General features: G+C 45.1%; 1 protein-coding gene across 5 annotated transcripts in view; it reads left to right on the forward strand.

Moving 5' to 3' along the window:
• GSG1 (germ cell associated 1) overlaps positions 1-13,240 on the forward strand; it is a 92,476-nt gene that overhangs the window by 55,986 nt on the left and 23,250 nt on the right. The window contains exons 1-2 of one of the 5 annotated variants that reach the window (XM_054056997.1): positions 11,418-11,597; positions 12,355-12,455. The exons of 3 other annotated variants lie outside the window; for them this stretch is intronic. The gene's annotated coding sequence lies outside the window, so the exon portion shown is untranslated. Of the gene's footprint in view, positions 1-11,417; positions 11,598-12,354; positions 12,456-13,240 lie in introns of those variants that run through there. One more of the 5 variants, XM_054057008.1, reaches the window with a different exon arrangement.

Raw genomic sequence — 13,240 nt, forward strand, 5'->3', positions numbered from 1 at the left:
CAGCTCACCCACAGGAGCATTGCTTCCTGGCTTTCCATCTGGAAATGTTGGTGCCCAGCCAGCAGAATAAAGAAAAATAACCGGACAGGCAACATAGGCTGTGACTGTGGCCCTGGAGGACACACAGGTACCCTGCCAGTAACTGCCTTCAACCCTGTTGCTGTACTTGTCAATCCAGGTATGAGAGTGGCTAATAGCAATTGTCAAGTGAACAAAGCTGCGGATAGCTGCTCCTGTTTGGGAGAAATGCTGCATGTGTGCAAGATGGTGGTTTAAGCAAGTGAGGGTACCCCCTAATGTCAGGACATGAGGAGGTCAGGGAAGAGCTCAGCTTCCACTGAGCAGATTGGTAGCTTTTTGGGCTATTTACATCTTGCATCTGGATAGAGAGAGATGGTGTAGAAAGTGAACTTTCTGCCAGTAGGTAAAGGTAGGAGAACACTTTAAGTTGGTAAGATCTATCATGTTTTCTGTAGCTGTTTGTCTGTTGATGAAGCATTACCTCAATAAGCCTGTATATGTGCGTGACAGAGAAACAGCTTTATCCACCCATCTAGAGAAAAGGTTGGTCTTCCAGCGTGCCTCTGGCAACTTCTTCCTTTAGGGTGTGTGGTTTTCACAAGGCAGGTCGCAATAGAAAACCCATGACGTGAAAAGCTTCATCATAACATAAAAAATCTAAAGCATGCTGCCAGTTTGACACACTAGGGTTGAATTGCCTAAGATCCCAACACCATAATCCATGGTGTCTCTTGACCTCACTCATGGCGTCCTTTGAGCATCGCTCATTTCACAGGGTTTTCTGAATGCATGTGGGCAAGTAGCAGGAGGTGGTCAGGTCAAAGCCATGAGAATTTAAGCTGTGGGAATATGAATTGTCATTTCCACAGGCAATGATAGGGCAAAGCTTTCCTGTGTGTGCCATGCCTCTACTGAAACTCTTCCCAAACAAGCAGCTTGCAGCTACTGTATGTCTTCCTGTTTGGCCATGCCCCACACAGTTGCAGACATCACTACTTTGTGTGAACAGTAGCCCCTGGTGCAACAAGATGGGCATCCACAGTGACATCAGATAAGACAAACGTTAAGCTTTCGCAAGCTCAGATCAAAGGAGGAATTGATGATAAGGAGTGAGAGATGGGATGTGGAGTTAGGGGTGGAGAAGGTACGGTTGAGCACAGCTGGAAGCATCCAGAGCAGATCATTTCTAGAGAGGGGATTGCCAGGGAAAACAGGACATGGTATCCCTGCACTTTCTTCAGATGCCAGAATTTATGCTTCGGGGAGATCTGTAGCAGAGTTCCCATGCTCTCTGGGGTGCTTTCAAGTACAAATTCAACAGGAATTCAACATATGCTATTTGGATGTGCTTTTCTGGATAACTATCTGCAAACACACATTGCATATTAAACTCCCCTCAGTCTAAACAGCATGTCTTTCCACATAAAGATACTTAAACTCTTTCCTTTCTCTTACATGTGCTAATATTTATTCTGTGCAACATGCTGCTGTGTGGTTGTAGGGTGTGTGGAAGTGATATTCTCTGTGGTGTTTGCTACTTCTTGGCTTGTCACGACATGAAGAAGGCGAGGTTGAGCCTGACCTAGTGTGTGGGTTTAAAAAAATAGAAACCAACAAGTTTCATACTGCTCTGTAGTATTATAACTGATGTGTTTGTGTATCCTGGGGTTATCCATGTGATACTGTAATTTGCAGAGACATATGATAGAACTCAGAGCCGTATGATAAACTGCATTTGTCATGCATGACCCTGCAGGGCTTCAAATGGGTGCATTCATCCACTGGAGAGGAAAGGGTGATGGTTCCTTTATTTGTAGCTTCACTCAGTTCTGTGGAAGCAGATATTGGAAATCCTTTTAAAAATGGTTTTGGTCATTTCCTTTATGGTTTTGGTCATTTCTCTAAAATGTCTTGTCATGATCCTGTCCCCTCAAGGACTGCTAGACTTCCAGTACTAAAGGAAGCTAACTTGACAGGCAAGACTTGGCACAAAAAAAGAGTGCATTGAAGTCAACACTAAAAAGATATAATTCTTCAAGTGTACAGTCTGGTTTTTGGTTTTATTTGGTTTTAGTGGCATGAATATCACTAGCCCAAATACTTTGGTAAACTGTATGAAGAACAAAACCTACAGAAACATCTACAACTGATTTTCGCAGAATCACTGAGGACTGCCAGACTGCCTGATCTTTTGAAAGTGGGTAATTGATAGGTACATAGTTGAAAATGCTCTTGAGTATACAGCATTTGTATAGGAACGGTTTGTCGCAAAGCTTTAACAGGCAAGAACTGCAATAGTTCTCTCCAGGAGTGGTGTGTATGCCAGAATGCATTCCCTGCATCCCACCTGCATGGGAAGCCCCAGAACTTTCCTGATTTCTTAACAGGAATAAAAACTGAATGTGGGCATAAGATAAGGAGACAATTCCTACCATAATTTCATAGTGGTTAGAATTTAGTTTTGTCTTGCTATAGGAACCAAACCGTATGCTTCATTCTTATACTGGAAAGAGAGATGAGAATGGATTCTGATTCCTCTGTGCAGTGGAAGAACTGATATCTCATGCTATTTTAGAGTACTGACATTCACATTGTGGTCTGTGTGGCAGATTTGGAGATTCTGCCAGACTGGGTAAATGGCAATCCATTCATAACTGGCTGAGAAGTTTGGACTAGTTCTCAGAGGGCCAGTTAGCTCAAAGCCTTGCCTTTCCAGGAGGTGGGGTGGGTTCAATGTGATCTTTAGGCTGAGATTCTGAACACCTGGAGGAGTTAGCATGAGGTGCCTGGTGCTGGGAATAGAGACCCGAACCTGGGAAAACATAACTCTGAAGCAAAAGAAGGTGTGGCGAGACGAGAGCCGTCTTAAATGAGGCAGTCTTCTCCTGCTTTTATGAGAGTGGGGAAACCACATTCCTCATTTCATTTTCCCTTACTTTAACCTCTACCTCAGTCTCTTCCTTTTTTTTTCATTGGAAACAGACCAGTTGAAGGCATTTGCTTGTAATGTGCAAATGGTACCTCAGCCCTGGCAGACCCATCTGAGTTGTCACTTTCCCCAGGAGCCTCTCCCATTCCACATCAAAGATGTAGTGGCTGTTGGTATTCTCCACCTGTACATGAAGGCCTCTCTCATCCATTCTGGCAATGAAGGAGGTTTTCTTTATTTCTTTCTCCTGCTCCTGGCTCATTTCTAAATCTGCCCTCTGTGGCTGCTATATTGTGCAGTACACATTACTGATTTCGTCACTGGCAGGTTTTACAATATTGGTGGGAAAAAAAAGAATCCTGCAAGCACCAAGAAATAGCATAAGCTGACAGTGCCTCATTATCCTTCTTTCATTCAGTGCTGACAAAGGGAATTAGCTGCATGGCTGTCCTGTGTCCTGGACTGCGACTGTGTTGTTGGCTGTAGAACTGGACTTTGGGTATGAGGCCAAGGCAAAGGGAAGTGCTATTTGTGCTGTGGCTGAGGTACATCTTTCTATTTACCTTCTGCTCCCATGGGCTGTTTATACATGAAAGCTCTACTCAAGGTTTGTTGGACTTTCTTCTTAGCGCAGGTGTTGGTGCCCTGACAAAATGATAGAATCTCCTTCTGCTGACAGAGATAAGATTTGGACAGTGCATGAAGGCTAACTGTACTTGGTTCTCACTTTCTGCAATATCTTGTTTTTCTGGATCTCAGGATTCATTTATTTAACACTGTAATGTCACAGGCTGTACACGTGGCTGTACACGTGTGCAGAGAGGGTGAGTGCTAGCCTAGGAAGACAAGTGACAGAAACTGCAAGGGACCCGGCGTATGAACAGTCTAAACAGGCAGATTACTTCTCAAAGAAACTGAAACGAAAGCCCAGGGAAGGCTTCCGAAGGAGGGCAGTGGTACCTGTCCTGCTCTCACAGTGAGGGCAAGGGTTGATGGGAGGGGAAAAGCATCAAGCTTAATGGATAGTGAGGAGGGAGGAGGAGGAAAACAGGGAAGTGTAGCTGAGGTGGTAAGACAAGCTGGACATTGACAGGGTCAGGGTAGGGTAGAAAGGGCTGAACATCATAGGTGATGCAGCCAATAAAGAAAATGCCTCCTAGGTCCAAGTCCCTGAGCGAAGTGTAGAGGGCTGGCAGGAGTCTGGGAAGCCCTCTCCCTCTTATTGCTCTTGCGTGGCAGAAGGGAGGGGAGGTTTTCTAGATTTGCATTTTCATTCCCTGGCAAAGAGGGAAACAATTCCTGTGACAGCAGAGGCATGATTCCCTCCCGAAAGAGGAAACATCTACACTTGTCATGCTATTGGCCATCTTCTGAGTTTTTTTGCAGCAGTGCAGAACTGCAACAACTTGCATTGATTTCCTGGTGGTCTTACTGGTGTTGGATCGGGGATTGAAGCAGCACCATCATGTCAAGAAACTGGTGGTAAAGAGAGAATTTGTGAGGGGGAAAACCCTTGGCACAAAGCCTGAGCACTGAACTAAGCTCTCTCCTTCCTTGCTACCTGCTCCCCTGCTTCTGGCCAGTTGTCCATTGATCTTTTGAGAGGAAACAAAAATTATGCTTTGCTTCCTCTTGTGTACACACACACACACTCCCTTGTGCATTCACAAACACAAAAAAAATTTCATTACTCCATTCCTTCTCCTTTTGTAATATACAGTCACCACTTTCGTGACTCCCTTGTGTTTGAGGCAGGATATGGGCAGGAAATAATAACACAAGATTCAAACTGGAAAAATGCAAACCTATTATCTGGGGGAAAATAAACCCGAAATTAGCTATTCAGAGGGTGGGAGCCCTTGGAACTTGCAGGAGAAATAGAGCTGGAAGAAACTTAACAGGGACAGCAGACAGCTGGAGAAGAGTGTGCAACATGATCTAGCACTTAGTGGGGGAGAAGGCAGCCTATGTCATTTGCAGCTCTTCAGAAGCTGATGTCCCTCCTGCATCCACAGATTTCAGAGACATATTTTACCCTCAGAGAGGCACTAAAGTGGTAATGACAGCATCCACAGATTTCAGAGACATATTTCACCCTCAGAGAGGCCCTAAAGTGGTAATGACAGAAAAGCTGAAGGTTATTGCTTAGAGGATTTGACTCAAATCCTGTGGCTGGGGATCACTCTAATGTGGTCCCAGCAGTGCTGTGGGACTGAGGAATTGCCTATCTGGTTTGTGGAACTGATGTAAAAGTCAGAGGCATCATGTCCCTGTGCAACATACGCTGAGAGCGTGAGGGAAGACATGAGCTGGACAAGCAGGAGAACAAAGGGAGCATTCAACACATCACTTGGCTCTGAGCGTGATTACATTGCACAGAGAAGTAAAAGCCTGGGCTTTTTGACTTCTAGTGTGCTTATGAATGGTGATACTTTATGGATGTGGAACGAAAATCAGAGAAATGTCTCAATGGCACGAAATAATTGCTTGAGTTTGATAGGAATGCCTGGGCACCACCATCTCTATGAGATACATGATCAACCAGATGAAAAATTACAATGAAGGAATTAAAGCAAAGGACACGGCAGACTGGTAAAGAGTGTTCCCAGGTGAAGAATAAGGACTCTTGGGGGTGGGCTGAAGAAATTCTGAGGAGGATGTGGTTATTGGACTTTGGACTGAAGGATGCGGTTATTATGAACTTGGGACTGAAGCTTAGGGGTAACCCCAAATCTGTATGTACTACCTTGTTGAGAACAAATGCTATGTCTTCTGTGAAATGGATGTAAGAGCATGGATCTGCTTTACAATACCAGTCAAAATTGGACTAGAGGGTGAAACTGAGAAAACAGGACACAGGCTGAACAACACGCAGCAATAGCTTTGTAGTGGCCATGTTTTGTATGCATGATGAGTGTACTGGGTCAGGGGGAAACACAGAAGAGTAAGGGGGACCAACACCTTCATTACTTCCAGGACAGCAAGGCAAAACTTTTCTGAGTGCAGGGTCTGTTCCTCTTCACAGCGGTGCTGTGCATGTGTTGGGGTGAGAAATGTGCAGACAGAGTGATAAACTACTTCAACATCGCATTTTTATTATTGTGGCTGAAGAGGCAGTAAGCCATGTGTTAGGAAACCCCAATGTGGTACTTGAGATGTAACTCAAGTACATTATAGCTGGTTATGCCCCTTAAACTGGTGATATTTTCCACAGCTGATGGGGAAGGAGGGCATTCTGCCTCACAGACCACTTGCAGAGCAGCTATTCCCAGCAGGCATCAACAGCAGATCTATGTGGCTGGCTGGATGCAGGGTCCTTTTCTTTGTAAGAGAAGTGGTCAGGGTGGAGGAAAAGGGAACTAGTGATCTCCTTTGACCCCTCCAAGTTTCATGACAAGGACGGGCTCTGTGTGACTTAGAAGCAGTAGAGCAGCTGGGCAGCCCAGCTATGACAGTGAATCCTTGTTGGCTGCACTGCTGCTTATGGAGTTGGTTCCAATCCAGTGTTGTCACCTTCATGGCTCAGTGTAGAAGTGATAACCATGCCATGGGCCAGAGTGGGCACGATGGAGATCCAAAAGTTAAGAGACCTCTGCATATCACACCACAATGAGTTATTGTAGAGTGAAAACAGGGTAGAAACAGCAATGAAAGGAAGCTGCAAAGACTTTGGTAGCTGACCTGCATTGCCATCTCTCTCTCAGAGGGATTTTACTGCTGTCTCTGCTCTTCCCTTGTGGGAGAGCAGGATGTGTGCAGGTGTTAGAGACATGAATTTCCAGCCTCTTGCTTTGCTGGAAACAGACCCCACCCAATACTCACACAAGCAGCAGCTGGTGGTTGTCCCACTCCCTGTGTTGGTTGGCAGCTGAATCTGTCCTAGCAGCAGCTGATGCTGCTGACCTGTGTAGGCCACTGAGGATGCACAGTGTCCCTCTCAAAATGCCTGGAAAGTGTAATTGACCTGAGAGGCACTGAGTCACGAGAAAGCTGTGGGGGTTCATTCTCCCAGGAGAGCAGTCTCTGAGGGCAGGCTGCTGCTCAGCTGGTGCCTTGCTGGGTACTATGTGCTATTTACAAAGCTGAATTCTTAATACAAGAAAGGCCAGCTTGTCACAGTAGTTTAAAAATCCTTTTGACGTCTAGGGAAATGTCAGCAGGCAGAAACAAGTAATAGGAGGGTTTGACCCAGGCACAAAGAAGCTGTTGTTTTCTGCCTGTCCTGGCTGTCAGGGGTGTTGGGTTGCTCAACGCTGCTCAGGAAAGCAGCTCTGGAATTTCTCTGCCTTCCATGAAGGCTGAACACATGTGAAATGAAATGTTTCTGCCTGAATAAACACCTGCCCAACTGTCATGGGAAGAGTTGGGATGCTGATATGCAACAGGGTGAGGACTGGCACTGGGCCCAAGCTAGGAGTCAGGGAGAATCCTCTGGCAAAGCTGACATCTTGTTTTCAATTGCTTGGTTTCCAGCTGCAGGTGTAATCGATACCCAGGTAGTGGAGTGACTAAACTTGTCTGCTGTTGCTCCTTCTGGGTTTCAGCTGCACCAGGCACTGGGGAGGAATAGAGGGAGGGGGATGGGTGTGAGAGAAATTCCTGCCTCAAGAACCACAGAAGCGGTTTCATGCTTGGGATACTTTCATATTTGCTTTCCCCCAAGGTGGCCCCTCTTGCCTTGGAGACAGTGTGGCACCTGAAACCATGGGCAACATGACCATGAGGTTATTTACAGCTGCAAAGTCAGGAGCAGATAATGCATTTTGCGGGTCAGAAATCCCAGCTGCAGGAGTCTGATGGATGGATGTGGAGGAACTGGAGTGTTTCAGAAGTAAACAGGGTGACAAACCTCTAAGTGATCCTAGAACAGAGAGCCTGTGGTTTGTCAGAGAAGAGTGGAGGGTGTGCTGTGTCCACACTTGGCCCCCTGATCTGTTTTCTGATCCATCCCACTCTTGATGGATGGCTCAAGGAGGATTCTTCTGTGCACCGTCTTGTTCATAGCTGGTGAAACTTTGCCCAAGGCATCCTTGCCAGCCTTGATCAGCCATAGAGAAAGGGAAGCGACGCGTCCGAGTGGAGGGAGGGGAGGAATTGCAAGGGGATGCAGAGAAAGAGGAGTGTTGAATGTCTTCTTCGCTTCAGTCTTTACTGCTCTGGCCAGCCTTCAGGAATCCCAGACCATAGAGGAAGAAAAGTCTGGAGAAAAAAGACTGTCCTTTGGTCAAGGAGGACTGGGTTAGAGATTGTCTAGGCAAACTGAACACTCACAGACCCATGGGCCCTGATGGATGCACCCATGAGTGCTGAGGGAGCTGGAAGATGTTAACGGTAAACCATTCTACATCATCTTTGAAAGATCATGGAGAACAAGAGAGGTGTCTGAGGACTGGGAAAAAAAAAAAAAGCTAATATCATTCCAGTCTTCAAAAAGTGCAAGAAAGAGGACCTGGGAAACTACAAGCCGGTCAGTCTCACCTCATTCCCTGGAAAGGTGATGGAATAGCTCATTCGGGATGTCAGCTCCAAGTTTCTGGAAGAAAAGCTTATCAGTAGTGGTCAATATGGGTTCATAAGGGAAATAATGATGCTTGACCAATCTGGTAGCCTTCTATGTTGTCATTACTGGCTGGGTAGATGAGGGGACAGTGGTGGATGTTGTCCACCTTGACTTTAGCAAGGCTTTTGACATTGTCTCCCACAACATCCTCATACGTAATCTTTGGAAGTTAGATGAGTGGACAGTGAGACAAATTGAGAACTGGCTGGATGGTAGAGTTCAAACAGTTGTCATTGAAGGTGCAGAGTCTAGTTGGAAGCCTGTGGCCAGCAGTTTTCCCCAGGGGTCAGTATTGGGCTCAGTCTTGTTCAGCATATTCATCAGTGACCTGGACAAGGGAACAGAGTGTATCCTCAGCAAGCAGGCTAATTATACAAAACTGCGAAGAGTGGCTGATACACCAGAAGGTTATGCTGCCATTCAGTGACATCTGGAGAGGCTGGAAATTTGGGCAGAGAGGAACGTAATGAAGTTCAGCAAAGGCAGGTGTAGGGCTCTACACCTTGGTAGGAACAACCCCATGCACCAGTACATGTGTTTGGGTTTGACCAGCTGGAAAGCAGCTCTCTGGAGAAGGACCTGGAAGTTCTAGTAGAAATAAGTTGAAGATATACCAGCAATGTGCCTTCATGGCCAAGAGGCCAGTGGTATCCTGGGAAACATCCAGAAGAGTATAGGAAGCAGGTCAAGGGAGATTATCTACCCCTTCTGCTCTGTTCTAGTAAGGCCACATCTGGAGTATTGTGTCCAGTTCTGGGCTCCTCAGTTCAAGAAAGATAAGGAACTACTGGAGAGAGTCCAGTGGAGGGCCTGGTGTGATCAGAAATGATCAGGGGACTGGGGTGTCTCTCTCTCATGAGGGAGATGCTGAGTAAGCTTGGGCTATTTAGCTTGGAAAAGAGAAGGCAGACAGGGGACCTTATGAATTCTTGAAGATTTCTGAAGGGCAAGTGTCAAGAGGATGGGGCCAGACTCTTCTCAATGATGCCCATTGCCAAAGGGCAATGGGTACAAACTACAACACAGAAAGTTCCACATCCACATGAGGAAAAACTTCTTCAGTGTGAGGGTACTGGAACACTGGAATACGGTGCCTGCAGAGGTTATGGGGTGTCCATTACTGGAGATATGCAAAACCCACCCAGACGTTGCTTTGCAACCTGCTCTAGATGAACCTACTTTAGCAGGAGGGTTGGACTAGATGATCTCCAGAGATCCCTTCCAATCCCTACCACCCTGTAATTCTGTGGGATGGTGCAGATCTGCATCCTCCACTGATGTGAAGAGCCCCAACATTTTCCATGTAGTAACTCTGGTTTTCCTCTGCAGCCCTCACATCCCCTGGAACTCAGCAACATAAAACCCAGCAAGCATCTGTATCCAGTTTGTTCTATCCCTGTATTTGCTAAATTTAAGGTCCAGGCCATTACAGAAAATAGGTCTAGGTATCAGAGTGAGTGTCCCCACATACCTGCTGTCTGAGCACACTGTAACCGTAAAAGATTAGTGCCAGGCAGTCCTGTGTGCTGGACTACCCTGAAATGTGAGCCCTGGCTGTGGACAGCTCTGCCAAATGGGATCAGAAGCAAGAAAGCAAGAGTCAACCTGAACACTTCAAATGGTTAGTCTCGACAAAGAGCTAATCAGAAGGACCTCACAGGGCTCTGTGTTAACACTAGTGCTATTCAACATACTTGTGATCTGGAAAGGAACGTCAATAGCAAGTTAACTGTTTACTTGTGACCCACAGTTATTCCACAGAGGCAGTCTAAAGCTGGCTGCAAAGGGTTGCAGAAAATCTACTGACACTGAGTGGCTGGGCACTCCTTGGCACATGAAATTCAGTGCAGAAAATGCAAGGGAATCCCACAAGGAAGAAAATAAGCTGACTGTACAGATAAACTGAATGGCTCTAAATCAGCTTTTGCCAGCAGAGAAAGAGATCTTGGATTCATTGCAGACACTCTGCTGAAAGCACTCTCTGAAGTCTCTGCAGAGGTCAAAAAGCCAAGCAGAAATGTTAGGAATGAGTACAGAAGAAACAACACAATTACGCCTCTGTGTACTTCATGGTCTGCTGAAAGTTTGAAAGTTCTGAGTCCTTCTGGTTATTCCTTTGAAGAACATAGACAAACACTATTAAGAGTAGAGAGGACATCAACAGTGATCAGAAGTAGGAGATAGTTTCTGGGCAAGCATAGATTGTTAATCTTAGAGAAGAGATGCCTGAAAGGGAATCATAGATAGAACAGAGACTGTCAACAGAGAACTAACACTCCTGCAGTCCATTATCACAAAAGATAATGGCACTTGACGAACTGATTAGGCAACAAGTTTAAAACATACAAGCTATGGACTTTTCCACGTGGGCATCAAGGAATAATGGAATTCATTGCCACAGGCTGCTGTGGAAGATGATGCTTGAGTGGGTTGGTCACATCTATGCAGCATATTTCCTTTAGCGACTGTTGAATGCAGCAGCACAGATGCTACCTTTGCATCAGAAGCATCTTAAGTGGCAGGATGGTGAAAGGTGATGGAATGTAATTTATCTTCCTCTGTTTCTTAAGCTTCTTTCCCTAATACCTGGTGAATGCTAGAGAAGAGATACTGGTTCTGCAGTCTTTGCTAGTACAGGTCATCTTACATTTTTAGTAAAACTCTTTTTTTTTTTTTTTTTTTGCTACAGTAATGTGCCAAATTGTTATCCAATAGCTGGTGAGGTATTACAGGAGAACTAGAAAGTGATAAACTGGAGAAGACTGCAAACTTCCAGATGGAGAGCTGATGTCTTTTAGGGACATTCCTAATGTTCCGTGCAAGGCAGAAAGAAGGACTTTTGAGTGAAAGTAAGCAAAAATTATGGTTGTGTTTTTAAAATGAGAAAAACATTATTTTCCATGTTAGCTTTGCCAGGACAGTAGATGTCCTTAGACATTTAGGACACAGAAGAGAGACATAATCTTCTTCCCTTGCTGGACAAGTAAATATGCTCTGGCTGTCTGATCCAAACAGTTACACCTGTCCAAGCAGGAAATCCCAAGCTCCATATCAGCAATGAAATATGGATTCTGCATACTTGCAACTGTGAGTACAAGTTTGTTTTACAGTTGGTTTGTTTTACAATTTGTTTGTTTTATAATTTGCCCCAGGGATGCTGGTCTTGTCAGATTGCACAGGTTTGTTGCTTGGGGGACAAATTTCAGTTAAGGAGGATAATTTTGAATGAATAAGCTGGAAGGAAGTACAAACTGCCCACGGACAGTCTTTGCAGAGGAAAAGATAACTAGCTAAAAGTCTAGGACTGTGGGATGCTGGCAACAGAGACATGTCAGTTGTGGCTTAGCACGGTTTCAACCAGAAAGCAGCCCTGGCCACAAGCTCACCAGGGGTGTTTCCTGATATAATATCCTGTCACAACTCTGCGAGGCGAAGAATATACTTTCTGCAAACAAAACTACCTTTTAGGCTATTTTGTCCCTTCCAATTTAAATGTCTTGATTGCTGATGTCTGCTGTGTCTTAATGACCAACCCCTACTCAGAGATTACAGCTTTTAAGGTAATACGTGTCTTGAACAGTTTCAGCTACAGTTCAGGAGTTTTTTTTCCTATTCAATTCCGCCCAGTTTCTGACTCCACCTTCTCTGTCTGCCCACCCTCCTCAGTAGACAATGTTTTTCCATTTAATTTTATGAGACAAATGGAAGGCATTTTCATCCCCACCCCCATGCCTGGAGAAGAAAAGCCTGCATCTGGAAGCCATTCACAGCTGGAAGATCTCTTCTGGCATTCCTTGCTTTGAAATCCAGCTCATGTAACCTTCTGTCTAAATACCCTGTGCAGGCATGGCAGAAAGGGTCTTTGTGAATGGAGACCATGAAGAAGCCTGTGACCCCTAGGTCCTTTTGCAAGATTTCAAGATTCCAGACTTTCTTCCACACAAGGTAATTGTTATTTGGGACTAGGGCTTCCTAGTTTTGAGTTCTCCAAAAACACACTTTGAAAGCAATTTAAAAAGAGGTCTTTATTATTTGTGGTGTTAAACATTCACAGCAACAGTTAAATGAAGCTGCAGGAAGCATTGTGTAGGTTCCACAACTGATTTTGTCCAACCAGTCTGGTCAGTGGCCTGTGGGCTGCATTTTGTCTGTAGAGCAATTCACCCTAGCCCCAGTGACTTTTTTGCCACTGAAGAATACAACTTTAGGTCTCTTGCATCCTCCCCGCCCACTTAGAGTAAATTGATGAAATCTGATCCCTGCTTGCCAGCAAGGTGAATAATTTCTAATTCCACTTTAAATATCTTGGAACAGAGACTTACTTGTTATCTCTGCATTTTCTTCGCCTGTATATGCTTTCACCTGTGAATGCATTACTGGAGGCTTTGTAATGCTAGCAACCACACTCATCATTGTTGTAAATATCCCTGTCAAGATTAATAGGATGAAGACCATTATGCTACTGGTCTGGTATTTAATGAATAGTGCAGAGGAAATAGGTGTCTTCTCCCTAAAAAAGAAAGTGGAGTGTCCTATTTTTTTCACAATGGAATTCTCTCTGCTTTTATGTTCTGATAATGGTCAATGACTCCCAGCACCCCATAACACGTCCCTTTCCTGGGGGAGCTCCCTACTCTGGGTGTGCAGTAGTCTCGCATAGTTCACACTGTATTGGGTCTCTGGGACCTGAATAGGTGCAGCTACCTTAACTTCTGGCATCACAGCAAGGT

This window comes from Cuculus canorus, chromosome 1, assembly GCF_017976375.1.
Source record: "Cuculus canorus isolate bCucCan1 chromosome 1, bCucCan1.pri, whole genome shotgun sequence".
NCBI lineage: Eukaryota > Metazoa > Chordata > Aves > Cuculiformes > Cuculidae > Cuculus > Cuculus canorus.